Source organism: Bidens hawaiensis, unplaced genomic scaffold (genome assembly GCF_021521415.1).
Source record: "Bidens hawaiensis isolate Kalapana, Puna unplaced genomic scaffold, B.hawaiensis_p1.1 tig00000536_1, whole genome shotgun sequence".
NCBI lineage: Eukaryota > Viridiplantae > Streptophyta > Magnoliopsida > Asterales > Asteraceae > Bidens > Bidens hawaiensis.
The window spans coordinates 2,485,389-2,498,062 of NW_027491034.1; the positions used below are offsets into that span (position 1 = coordinate 2,485,389).

A 12,674-nucleotide genomic window follows, 5' to 3' on the forward strand; every position below is an offset into this window, starting at 1 on the left:
AACTCAAAAAGATCGAGCATATGAATGGGGAGAAGAACAAGAAATGGTCTTTCAAACGTTAAAACAGAAGTTATGTGAAGCTCCAATATTAAGCCTTCCAGATGGAACTGATGAATTGGTGGTATATTGTGACGCATCTCGTAAAGGTTTAGGATGCGTACTGATGCAAAGAAAGAAAGTAATAGCATATGCTTCCCGACAATTAAAAGTGCATGAAAAGAACTATACGACCCATGATTTGGAATTGGGAGCAGTTATCTTTGCATTGAAGATTTGGAGACATTACTTGTATGGCACTAAATGTACCATCTATACTGATCACAAAAGCTTACAACACATATTTGATCAGAAAGAGCTAAACATGAGACAAAGAAGATGGGTAGAACTGTTAAATGATTACGATTGTGAGATTAAATACCACCCGGGTAAGGCCAACGTAGTAGCTGATGCTTTAAGCCGAAAAGACAGAATCAGACCATTAAGAGTACGAGCACTCGGAATGATTGTTCAAAGTAGCCTAACCGAACAAGTTCGCATTGCACAAGATGAGGCCTTGAAGACAGATCAGCTAGAAAAAGAAGAACTACATGGAAATGAAAAGAATTTTGAGAAGAAAACCGATGAAGTATATTATTACAAAAACCAGGTCTGGATTCCAACACTTCATAAACTCCGAAAGCTGATACTTGATGAAGCACACAAATCCAAATATTCTATTCACCCAGGTGCTGATAAGATGTATAAGGATATTAAAGAATTTTACTGGTGGCCTGGTATGAAAAAGGATATAGCCGTGTATGTAAGTAAATGTGCAACATGTGCAAGGGTAAAGGCGGAATATCAAAAACCTTCGGGAATGTTACAACAACCCGAAATCCCACAATGGAAATGGGAACAAATTACCATGGACTTTGTGACACACCTTCCTAAAACCTCCAGAGGACACAACGCAATTTGGGTAATTGTGGACCGATTAACCAAATCCGCACACTTTATTCCCATCCGTAACAACTACACCACCGAAAAACTCGCTCAAATTTACATCGATGAAATAGTATCTCGACACGGAGTACCTCTTTCGATTATTTCCGATCGAGACAGTCATTTTACTTCACATTTCTGGCAAGCAGTACAAGAAGCCTTGGGAACCCGAATCGACCTAAGTACGGCTTACCATCCCCAAACCGATGGTCAATCCGAACGAACCATCCAAACCTTAGAAGATTTACTTCGTGCTTGTGTACTGGACTTTAAAGGGAATTGGGATCAACACCTCCCACTCATTGAATTCTCTTACAATAACAGTTATCACAGTGGTATACAAGCAGCACCTTATGAAGCTCTATAAGGGCGAAAATGTAGATCACCACTATGTTGGACAGAAGTGGGTGATACTCAAATTTCAAGATCCGATTTAATTCAGGAAACCACCGATAAGATCCACCAAGTTAAACAAAAATTGAAAGCTGCCCGTGACCGACAAAAGAGTTATGCCGATATTCACAGAAAACCGTTATCTTTTGAAGTAGGTGATAAGGTATTTTTAAAAGTATCGCCATGGAAGGGTGTTATAAGATTTGGAAAGACTGGGAAACTAGCCCCGAGATACATCGGACCTTTTGAAATTGTTGCAAAAATTGGTCCCGTAGCTTATCGATTAAAACTATCCTTAGAACTGAGCACTATTCACGACGTGTTTCATGTATCGAATCTAAAAAAGTGTTTGACTGATGAAACGACAATAGTACCACTGGAAGATGTTCAGATCAACGAAAAACTCAACTTCGTAGAGGAACCGGTAGAAATTGTAGACGGGAAAACCAAGCAGTTACGACACAACAAAATTTCATTGGTAAAAGTTCGGTGGAATTCAAAACAAGGACCCGAATATACTTGGGAACGAAAGGACGAATTCCGAAAGAAATACCCACACCTGTTCCCTAGAAAACCGATAACACATTAAATTTCGGGGACGAAATTTCTTAACGGGGGGAGAATGTGACATTCATGACAAAACGGGGTACACTATATTCATTACGTATCAAGTAAACGATAAATCGGTTAATTCGTAGTGTTTAAACGAGTAACCGACTGATACTAACTATGACCCGTATACATACTGAGGGGTCATATACGAGTTATATATATGTTATAGAGGCTAACATATTGATATTTAGGCCTCGGTACGTTTAAAACTCCTTGAACGAAAAAGGTTTCGTTTATTGATACGCTATAAGCTTAAACGCAATCGTTAATATCAAAACAAGCATTGTAGCATCCGTTAAGCCGAAAAAGATTTATAAAACACTTATATGACATGTTCTAAGCAATCCGTGAAAATATTTTGGAATTTTACAACGAGTCAGTACGTTTTTCTTATTTTACAAAAATAAGCTGAAAAACACTCGTTTTTGCGTTATTTCTCATACCCGAATTAATTTTCTTGCGAAAAACCGAACCCGAACTAAACTTAAAGTGGGCTTTTCATGTTTGGGCTTGTATAATTAGCTTAATGGGCCAAAACAGCCCATTATGGGCCTATACACAATGCCGATCGGAACTTTTTCCCACCAAACATCACATTACTTTTTTTATATATACCAAACTTACACCTCAAGACTTTGTTATACATTTTAACTCATAAATTTTGAAGTCCAAGCAGCTTAAAGCCCTGTTCTATCAGCTCCTCTTCAAAACCTAAGGTAAGGTTCAATTTTAACAAGTTTTAGCAAAGTTTGATCCATATGATTATCATATAAACATGTTTTGATTAGTGTTAAACATGTTTAACCATCCAAAAACCCTAAAAATCAACTAAAATTATGTTTTGATGTTAAACATGTTTACAAACCAGAAACATATACTTTTTTGGTCAAAAACACGGATTAGGACATGAATACAACGTTTTTACGGTTAGAAAGTTCGGTTTGAACCCAAAACCGAAACCCTAATTATCAAGGCTGTTACATGGATGATTTATGCTTGGTTTGATGTTATATGATATGTAGATATACTGAGTTTGCAACCCGAGACCCGGAAAGTCGTTTAAGCTAGCAAAATTCATCGAAAACCGACAAGGTAAACCCGTAATACTCGTTTAGGGGCTGTTTAGTATTAGGTTGTGACGTGTTTGTTGTTAGCTTGTGAAAATTTGCAGGGACATTAGGTATCATATAAATGAGTCCCTGTTCAAATTTGGTAATTTTTCGATAAACGGAGAATATTTGGTGAATTTATTCCCGTTTATGGGCGTTTATTTGGGAAAAATAGCAAAACATGTTGAAAAATTATGAAACTCGGTTTTGGAGTTTGATATGGGATGATAAGATCACTGGTAAAGTTTGGGAATCATTTGAAATGTCTATGTATGGTTTGTGCAGCCATGGTTTAACCGAATTTTAACAGCTGAAAAACGCACAAAAAGGCATTTTGTCAAAAGATTTAGGTTCTGGAAATTTTGCAGGGGCTATGTAGTCACATTGAGGCCCTTGGTAAAAATTATGGGATTTTTCGGAGGTCGTTTGATATAAACGGGCCATTTATTACATGATTATAACCTATTAAATGAATTTTTATAAATAAATAAATAATCATAAAATTACTGGAAATATTTTTATAAAATTCTCCATGTCTTAATGTATTTTTACAAAAATTTACATAATTTATATGTAATTACATATTTAGTTATGATTTATTAAAGATTTAAATTATAATTGTTTTAACGAAACCGGCAGTTTTGTGTTTAACGGACTGACTGGTATGTCAAAATGTCAAAAGTGGTCAAATATCATATTTATGAATGATATTGATAAAAACGAACTTTTTACGAGAATTCCGGACAATTCGGGTGGATTGTACGCGTTTTGTATAATCAAACCCGTGTGAAAACGGAAACGAACCCTGCGGTCAAACCAGACACCGAAACCTTAAAATTCTTTTATAAATCAAATTATTTTATCAATCAATAAATTTACTTAAGTTTTATATGATCTTACCTAATCCCGAAACGTATAAACGATCAACTGAGCTAGGCTCGGAAAACGGTGAAACTGAGCCAAATCCAGTTTTAAACTTTTCATAGTATACAACGTCACAATCTAAGACTATGGTCATGTTCTGGGCCTAACAGCTATACCCAGATTATCTATACAGCCCGACTTAGCTTGAACACTGTACTAGTATTAACGATATGATACCGTTTATAGGAATCAGGCTATAAACGAGACATCTGACTATTTGATACGTGATTTCTGTGCGAACTACGATAAGGTGAGTTTCACGACCCCCACTTTCTAAACTGTGTTACGAACTTTTGGGGTGAAAAGCATGTTTACATAAACTGTTATACTTGAAAACATGTGATGATGTGGATTATCTAAGTACTAACACTTGACAAGTCCCCACAAACACAAGTGATTAACTTCGTGCCGGTGGCGTGTGGATAGTACTATCGGTTTGACAAACCCAACTGTGACAGAGCCGGTGGGGTAAGCCGGAACATATGTAAAACCAGTTGCACATTGTCATTATATTTACATACTGCTATGTGGTGTTAGACATAGTACATACATGGGGCAAATTGGCTGTTAAATGCCAACGGGAGTGCATGGGCAGTGGAGGCCATGTGTTTTAGCTCGTTTCGGTTTCACTTGTGGCTTAGTATAATACATCATACACAGACATACATACATTCACACTGTAAACTTTACGAACTCGTGAACTGATTTCATTGATACTCGTGAAACTTGAAACTCACCAACAAGACGTAGTTGACCCGTTTTAACATGCTTTCAGGTAAAGCAAAAGTGGAATGATTTGCTTACATGCTTGGTGTTAGGAAGAAAGTTGAATAGCTGTGAATAGACGCAGATGTAATACTATATAAGAAGCTCGTAAACCGGTTATGTGTTTTTCACATCTAGTTTGTAAACTTAGTACCAACCCATGTATTATGATGTAAATTAGTTATGAATTTCCTTATAAACAATGTTGTTGATACCAGTGTTATCTGTTACATTCCCGTATTACGCTTCCGCAACTACCTAGTCGGGGTGTGACATATGGTAAACTCTAACATCATGAGATTTTGTACGAAATTCAAAACCGTTGATGTCGTACGAGTCGTATTTGTAAACGTTGAGGTGTGCTCTGTGTGCAATCCACTTTACGGTTTCCGATACAAAACCTGGGGAGCCCGCTAGCTCTCTTTCAACCTGAATTTCATTACAAGGATTAGATTCTTCACCTACATTGCAGAAACTATAAAGGAATTTTAAAAATTATAGAAGACTTAATAAATTGATCTACCTTGTCGCGTAACCAGTCACCAAACTTTAAAGTATGCTCCTTCTCCAGCAATGCTTGTCGTTTACCAGGCATTTATTTTTTCAAAGAGGTCTTGTGTTGTCTGCAAGTAGGAGTATAATATATTATGAATTAATATATATATATATATATTTAATATATGGGTGCATTTGCTGAACGTTTAAGTTGATTTAATATATGGGTGCGTTTGCTGAGCGTTTAAGTTTTCTATATACAGTAACTGCAAACCTACTTCCACAATATTTTTAACAAAGGGAGAGCTTACCAAGAAGAACATGACAACACAAACTTTCAACGACAACAATCGAATAACTGCTACTGCCGACGGATCACACGAGAGGAGGTGAAGGACACACTTAGGAGGATGGGAAGGTCTAAGGCGGTTGGCCCAGACAACATACCCATCGAGGTGTGGAAGTGTCTGGGGGAGGAAGGAGTCATGTGGTTAACTACTCTGTTCAATAGTATTCTCAAATCAGGTAAGATGCCAGACCAGTGGAGGAGCAGCGTTGTAGTTCCTATCTATAAGAACAAAGGAGACGCCTAATGTTGTGGTAACGACCGAGGAATCAAACTACTAAGTCATACTATGAAGCTATGGGAAAGAGTGATTGAGGTTAGACTTAGACGAGAAACTCAGGTTACGGTCAACCAATTTGGCTTCATGCCGGGGCGTTCCACCACAGAGGCAATACACCTTATAAGAAGATTAATGGAAAAGTATAGGGAGAAGAAGCGTGATCTACATATGGTGTTTATTGACCTAGAAAAGGCCTACGACAGTGTGCCACGACAGGTGCTCTGGGAGTGCTTGGAGGGTAGAAGAGTGCCCAGGAAATACATAGAGATAATTATGGATATGTATACCAGGAGTGAAACAAGTGTCCGTGCGCCAGTGGGGGATACTGATTTCTTTCCTGTAGAGGTAGGTCTTCACCAGGGGTCAGCGTTGAGTCCGTTTCTTTTTGCAGTAGTCTTGGATGAGTTGTCAAAGTCGATTCAGGGGACTCTCCCGTGGTGCATGATGTTCGCAGACGATATTGTGTTACTTGCTGAGAAAAAACAAGATCTAAACATGAGGCTTGAGGAGTGGCGAACAACCTTAGAGACAAAAGGTTTAAAGATTAGCCGATCTAAGACGAAGTACCTACACTGCGATTTTGGTGGGATAAACGACAGTGAAGACGCACACATCACAATTGAAGGGCAGGTGGTCCCGCAGGTAACGAAGTTCAAGTATTTAGGATCATTTGTACAGAGCGATGGGGAATTAGACAGTGATGTGACCCACCGAGTTCAGGTAGGATGGTGTAGATGGAAAGCAGCCACAGGTATATTGTGTGACAAGAGTTTCCCGACTAATCTAAAGGGAAAATTCTATAGGGTGGCAGTTAGACCTGCAATGCTATATGGAACAGATTGTTGGGCCATCAAGAAGGCACAAGTGCGGAAGATGGAGGTAGCAGAAATGAGAATGCTACGTTGGATGTGTGGGCACACAAGGCTAGACCGAATAAGAAACGTTGTGTTTCGCGAGAGATTAGGGGTGGCAAACATAGCAGACAAGATAAGAGAGTGGAGATTGAGATAGTTTGGACATGTAAAGAGAAGACAGACGACGAATCCTGTCAGATCCGTAGAAAACATTACTATAGAGGGGAGGAGGGGTAGAGGACGACCAAAATTGACTTGGGATGAGAGGATTAGGCATGATTTGATAGACCTAAACCTCTCCGAGGACATGGTTGAGGATAGGAATTCGTGGAGAAGTAGAATTAAAGTTAAGGTTTTTTAGAGAGATTGAATACCTTAGGGCTTAGACTTAACTTATTTAGGTCACATACCATAATGGTATTTCCCTTACATATATTATTATTATTATTATTATTATTATTATTAGCTTTTATATTGCTGTTAAACTGTGACCTTATTATTAATATTATTATAATTAGTAGTAGTTTTTATATAACTGTTAAACTTTGATTTCCTTTATTTTGCTTCATACACATGTACTTAGAGCCGAGGGTCTCTCTGGAAGCCACCTCTTTATTCCTTTGGATAGAGGTACGGTGTGCCTACATCCCACCCTCCCCAGACCCTACCTATAGCTTTGCTGTCGGTGGGATTTTACTGGGTATGATTGATTGATTGATTGATATATATATATATTAGAGTATATATGTTAGTAATACTTACTCGATATACGGCGCTATTTCAGGCGTATTCTACAGCACATAGAAATGTGCTCTCTTGAAAAGATCAAGAGAAACTTCAACTGATTTAACGCCTGAGACGGGAATTGTCTCCCCATTATCATCATGGTTCTCATGTGGAATACCAACAGTACTCTTGATATTTTTTTGGTATTCTCTCAGAAACTCAATTGTTTCTTCCGCAATGTTCTCCTCAGCAATGCACCCTTCTGGATAAGTTTTGTTTCGCACATTCCTTTTGATAACCTTCATACACCTTTCAAAGGGATACATCCAACGATAGCATGGTGGCCCACATAATTTTATCTCTCTTACAAGGTGCACGGTTAAGTGAACCATGACATCAAAAAATGATGGCGGAAAGTACTTCTCCACAGTGTAACTATTTGCTCTTCCTGCATCTTATCAAGCTCTTCTACAATGATTTCTTTGCTACAAATTGACTTGAAAAAAAAACAAAGTCTGATTATAGCATTCCTCATTGGTTCTGGCATGATGGACCGTATTGCAAGGGGCAGAAACTGTTGCATAAGCATGTGATAATCATGTGATTTAAGGCCTTGTAGCTTCCTTTCTTTAAGATTCACCAAACTAGAGAAGTTAGAACAATAACCTAGTGGAGCCTTCAGTTTATACAGTGTTTCAAGAAACATGTCTTTTTCTTGCGCTGATAATGTGAAGCATGCTGCAGGCAGTTCTGTATTGTTGCCTTTTGCTTTCGGTTGCAACTCATTTTTAATCCCTAAAAACTCCAAATCCTTTCTAGCTACCAATCCGTCTTTTGTCCTACCGGGAATGTTCAGCAACGTCCCGAAAATACTTTCTGCCACATTCTTTTCAACATGCATCAAATCAATACAATGTTGGACAGGTAAATACTTCCAATATCTGAGCCGTTGGTACCATATGTTGAACTTCTTCCAATATTGGTGCGGCGTTGTGTTATCCCTTTTCCTCTTACTCCCACTTAGGGATTCAGATCCCTTTCCCCATTCATTGTTAATGTTTTTGACCTCGTCGTATGTCTCTTCCCCTGTCATAGGCTCTTTAGCGGTTCTCATCTCCTCTTTTCCGTTGAACGTCTTTGTTTGTTTTCTGAAAGGGTGTTCATGTGATAAATACCTTCTGTGGACAGCATAACTCTGCTTCTTTGTGTGATAAAGTCGAACACACTGAGTGTCGCCCCGACACACCACACAACCTTTGAATCCACTGTAAGGGCAACCACATAGTGTACCAAGAGCAGGGTAATCATTAATCGTCCATAACACAACTGCACGTAGTGTAAACATTTCTTGTTTATATGCATCATATGTTGGCTCCCCAACCTCAAATAAAGATGCTAGATCGTCAATTAAAGGCTGTAAAAACATATCAATATTGTTTCCTGGCACTCCGGATATTAATAAGGAAAGCATGATGAATTTTCTTTTCATACACATCCAAGGTGGAAGGTTGTAAATGAATGCTAAAACAGGCCAGACACTGTGGTTACGTTACCTCTATGTACGTCGACCCCATCAGTGCAAATCCCTAGACGAAGATTTCTTAGATCGCTTCCGATGGTATCGGAGTACCTGTCATCTATGGCTTTCCATGCTGGTGAATCTGATGGGTGGCGTAAAACACCGGGTTTATTGGTACTGTGCCATGTTAAATTCTCTGATGTGGTCTTTGATTGAAAGAGGTGCTTGAATCGTGGAATAAGGCAAAACTCAAAAAGCTCCAAAATATTGGCTCAAATATTCAAAAACTCCAAATTACATTTAACACTCCAAAAATCAAATTACACTCCAAATTATTAAAAATTTTCCACTCCACAAATCAACCGACAGTGATTTATACTCCAAATTACACTCCAAATTATTAAAAAACAATCGAAGATGAAGCTTATAGATGAAAGAATCGAAGAAGAAGATGTTTTATACTCCGATAAGGAAGCCAACCACGAAGACGACGCTCAATCTGACGACACTGAAGGCTACTCCAGCGAGGAAGCCAACGACGACGACGGTCAAGCAGAAGAGATTATAGGGACGATGGTTATCGAACCCCTCAACAGTTTGGAGGCTATCGAACCCCTCAACAGTTTTGCTACTACGAAAAAACCTACAAGGGGGTTGACGAGGTTGCCTAAGATGCGTACCCAATATGCAAACTCTGGTGGTGTCAAACTGGCAGCGGAGTTTGATAATCTGGGTAGGTTCACTGGCCAAAACAGATCAAAGTTAGCAAGTTTTTTAGGGGATGTTGTAAGGGAAATAGTTGGCTTGAGACATTTAAGTTGGAGGGAGGTCACAAAGGAGCTTCGAGATAAACTATGGAAACAAATAACGGTTATTCTTAATTTTTATTTATGCATTTTATATTTTGAGAAGTAATTTACCTTTATTGTATTATATTATGCAGAAATATTTTGAGATTGAGGCGTCTCACAGGCCTTCTGTGATGAATCGGCTCGGACACCTTCTTCGTGATTTCAGAAGAAAAATGTATGCCAAATACATTATGCCGAACATCGGTAAACCTCTGAAGCTGAAGGCGATACCCAAGGGACACAGGACGATGATCAAGCAAGAAGACTGGGATTGCTTCGTTGAGTACACACAATCAGAGCAGTTTCTGGCATAAATCCTCTACTCTGCAAACGTAGATTGATCGACTATATATGGTGTATGTTTTTTTTTAAATATAACGAAATGATTATAATGTGTGGTTGAAGAAAAAATCGGCTTCATCAAAGGGAGCTCGAGCAAAGAATGTTTTTGATCATCACATGGGACGAGGGGGTTATACCTACCTTCGAGAGAAAATGGTAATCACCGTCAGCTGCTTTCTCTCTAGTTCAATGATTTGTTGGTTATGTGTCTAACGCATGACCGTCAGCTGCTTTCTCTCTAGTTCAATGATTTGTTGGTTATGTGTCTAACGCATGACCGTCAGCTGCTTTCTCTTGAATATTTTACAAGGTCAAAAAGAAGGAAATTGGACCGGATGAGATCCCCAGCCGTGTATTAATGTGGATGAAAGGAAGGGAGGACAAATATGGTGCATACAAGAATGTTGTTGTCAAAGGCGTGGCAACCAAATTAGTATGTTTTAGTATTAAACTTTTTAAATCATGTTAAAGTCAATTCATTGCCACACACATAGCCTTATATTGGCGTCAAACAAACTTGAGTCTGTCTAACTTGCCTCAACACTTGATGTGGATACATAAGCGTCTTACAAGAGTAATAGACTTTGATTCTTGTACATAAGCGTGTTACTAGCGTATTAGAATATTTATATGTGTTTTTGTACATAAGCGTGTTACAAGCGTAATTGACTCGTTTACAAAAAAAACTTGAGTCTGTATAACTTGTCTCAACACTTTATGTGGATACATAAGCGTGTTACAAATGTATTATAATATTTGTTTTCTTGCAGGCTCAGCATGAGGAGCAGATCGCCTCCGGAGCCCTGGCACTTGAACCGTGCACAGATGCCGTCACCTTAGTGCTTGGCAAAGAGAAAGGTGTGTTTTTAAAAGGGATTGGGTACGGATTGACAACAGGTAAATATTGGGGTGTGAGTCAGGTAAAAGGCTCGTTTAAGCAACGGATTGCCCAACTTGAGTATGAGGCGGTGCAGAGAGATGAAGTGGTGAACAGGTTGACGACTCTACTTGAATCCACGAGTGCTATGCTAGCAAGCCGTGAGAAGGAGCAGTTAGCATTTGAGGCCAGGTTCAGACATCTCGAAGGATTGTTGCCTCAAATGTCGGCAAGTCAAGTAAGTGACGTATGCTACATATTATTAATGCATTTGACATACATAATTGGCACTATTTTTGTCACAATTCGTAGGTAAATCCTGTTCCCAACCAGGTTGGTTCTAACCAAAGTACTAGTACTGTGGCGCAAAATAAAATGCCAGCACCAGTAAGTATCTGACAGTTTCTTTGTTTATTACAACTTTCCATGTGATTTTTCATTTTCAATTATCTAATAAATTGATTTGTAGGCCAGTTCTATGGGAAACATCTTAACCTCAGGTGAGGCTATGCAACAAGAATCCACTTCTCAGGTTACCATTTGACAGTTTGATTTGTTTTAATAACTAACTTTCCATGTGAGTGTTGATTTTGCATAAGTTAATTGTAGCCCAAGACTGCGGATAAAATAGTTGTAGAAACGGTACCCGCTCCCCATATTATGACATCAGTACGTATTTGACAATTTCAGTACTTTTTATAATTCATTTCCAATGTGAGTGTGCTCATTTTCTATTACCGAATTGCAGGTCAAGTCTGTGGAAAAAAGCGTTGACCAAACGGTACCCGCTCCCCATATCACGACATCAGTAAGCATTTGACAATTTCAGTACTTTTTATAATTCGTTTCCAATGTGAGTGTGCTCATTTTCTATTTACCGAATTGCAGGCCAAGTCTGTGAAAAAGAGTTTTGACCAAACGGTAGTCGATCCCCATAGCACAACATCAGTAAGATATTGGCAGTTTTTAGTTTTTATATTTTATAACCTAATAAGTCCTAACAATTCCAATTTCTGTTATATTACCAATGAAGCCCATAGAGAAAAATGTTGACCAAGCATCAACACAACTACACCACACTCCGGATAGTAACGGCTCGAAAAAACCATCAGTAAGTATTTGGCAATTTCAGTTTTTCCTTTAATTGTTGATTGATTCATTGAATGGTTTTTAGGTAAAACGGAGAAGCCGTAAAAGAAAAGTTGATGTATCTACGGATGAAGCTTCCCCACCTACTGTCATAAAGGTATGTGCTGCGCGAAACATTGTTAATTTCCCACCAACATGGGTATGTACTTATATATTGACTTCAACTAAGCCATCTTAATTTCACATGCTGGTTTATAGGTGTATGAGTGTCGTTTGTGTGTGCATGACAAGCGTAACAAGGTGGCAAATGCTAAAGTTTATTGGTCACCGGTTCCACAACAGTTGCATGGAAAAGCAATCCCGGAGGGTTGCTATAAAGTTAGTATTGATGAAGTCATAAAGGAACAAGCAATTATTCCTTGTGAGGCAGGTGAAATTGTGACTGTTGGCAACGCACGTGGTTCTTTTGTTGCTTGGCTAGAACACCTAATTGTATGTGACCAGGAGGTTT

The 12,674-nt window shown here is 38.6% G+C and overlaps 1 long non-coding RNA gene across 1 annotated transcript; it reads right to left on the bottom strand.

The window, feature by feature from the left end:
* Positions 1-10,230: 10,230 nt before the first annotated feature.
* LOC143635571 (uncharacterized) lies at positions 10,231-10,675 on the bottom strand. Its single transcript, XR_013154085.1, has 2 exons — positions 10,469-10,675; positions 10,231-10,406 (listed from the first exon to the last, which is right to left on the bottom strand). It is a non-coding gene; the product is annotated as an uncharacterized LOC143635571 (long non-coding RNA).
* Positions 10,676-12,674: the final 1,999 nt, after the last annotated feature.